Source organism: Arachis hypogaea, chromosome 10 (genome assembly GCF_003086295.3).
Source record: "Arachis hypogaea cultivar Tifrunner chromosome 10, arahy.Tifrunner.gnm2.J5K5, whole genome shotgun sequence".
Lineage (NCBI taxonomy): Eukaryota > Viridiplantae > Streptophyta > Magnoliopsida > Fabales > Fabaceae > Arachis > Arachis hypogaea.
In genome coordinates, this window is record NC_092045.1 from 36,515,031 (window position 1) to 36,516,865 (window position 1,835).

Consider the following 1,835-nt stretch of genomic DNA (forward strand, 5'->3'; position numbering starts at 1 on the left):
TTCTTATCTTTTTCAAAATGTGATTTCAAATCTTTTTCAATCAACTAACTAACTTTTTTGTTTGTCTCTTACCTTTTTCAAAATCAACTAACTACCTATCTCTCTCTAATTTTCGAAAATTCTCCCTCTCTCTTTCAAAAATTCTTTTTAATTGTTTTACATGTTAATTTTAAACTTATTTTATTTTTTTCGAAATTACTAACTTCTTTTCAAAAATTATTTTCGAAATCTTCTTTCTCTTTTCTTATTCTATGTAATTATTTAATTACTAACACTTCTCTTCACCTCTCTTCATCTAAGAATCCGAATTCTTCTTCATCCTTCTACCCCTTTCTTTTTCTACTAACATAAAGGAATCTCTATACTGTGACATAGAGGATTCCTCTTTCTTTTCTTGTTTTCTTCTCTTTCTTATGAGCAGGAACAAGGATAAAGGCACTCTTGTTGAAGCTGATCCAGAACCTGAAAGGACTCTGAAGAGAAAATTAAGAGAAGCTAAATTACAACAATCCAGAAACAACCTTTCAGGAATTTTCGAACAGGAGAAGGAGATGGCCGAAAATAATAATAATAATGCAAGGAGAATGCTTGGTGACTTCACAAAGCCAACATCCAAGTTTGATGGAAGAAGCATCTCCATTCCTGCCATTGGAGCCAATAACTTTGAGCTTAAGCCTCAACTAGTTGCATTAATGCAACAAAACTGCAAGTTTTATGGACTTCCATCTGAAGATCCCTATCAGTTTTTAACTGAGTTCTTGCAAGTCTGTGATACTGTAAAGACGAATGGAGTTAATCCTGAAGTCTACAGACTCATGCTTTTCCCTTTTGCTGTAAGAGACAGAGCTAGAATATGGTTGGATTCACAACCTAAGGATAGCCTGGACTCCTGGGATAAGCTGGTCACTGCCTTCTTAGATAAATTCTTTCCTCCTCAAAAGCTGAGCAAGCTGAGAGTGGATGTTCAAACCTTCAAACAAAAAGATGGTGAATCCCTCTATGAAGCTTGGGAGAGATACAAGCAGCTGACCAAGAGATGTCCATCTGACATGTTTTCAGAATGGACCCTATTAGATATATTCTATTATGGTCTCTCTGAATTTTCGAAAATGTCACTGGATCACTCTGCAGGTGGATCTATTCACCTGAAGAAGACGCCTGAAGAGGCTCAAGAACTCATTGACATGGTTGCAAACAACCAGTTCATGTATACTTCTGAGAGGAATTCCGTGAACAATGGGGTACCTCAGAAGAAAGGAGTTCTTGAAATTGATGCTCTGAATGCCATATTGGCTCAGAACAAAATGTTGACTCAACAGGTCAACATTATCTCTCAAAGTCTGAATGGATTGCAACATGCATCCAACAGTACTAGAGAGGCAGCTTCTGAAGAAGCTTATGATCCTGAGAACCCTGCCATGGCAGAGGTTAATTATCTGGGTGAACCATATGGAAATACCTATAACCCATCATGGAGAAATCATCCAAATTTCTCCTGGAAGGATCAACAAAAGCCTCAACAAGGCTTCAACAATGGTGGACGCAATAGGCTGAATAATAGTAAGCCATATCCATCATCTTCTCAGCAACAGACAGAGAATGCTGAACAAAATAATTCTAATTTAGCCAATATAGTCTCTGATCTGTCAAAGGCCACTTTCAGTTTCATGAATGAAACAAGATCCTCCATTAGGAATTTGGAGGCACAAGTAGGCCAGCTGAGTAAGAAAGTTATTGAAACTCCTCCCAGTATTCTCCCAAGCAATACAGAAGAAAATCCAAAAGGAGAATGCAAAGCCATTGACTTAGTCAACATGGCCGAATGCACAAAGGAG

At 37.6% G+C, this 1,835-nt stretch overlaps 1 non-coding gene across 1 annotated transcript; it reads right to left on the bottom strand.

Annotated features, from left to right (window-relative positions):
• Positions 1-947: 947 nt before the first annotated feature.
• Positions 948-1,051, bottom strand: LOC112718767 (small nucleolar RNA R71). The gene has a single exon (XR_003161094.1). It is a non-coding gene; the product is annotated as a small nucleolar RNA R71 (small nucleolar RNA).
• Between the last annotated feature and the right edge of the window lie 784 nt (positions 1,052-1,835).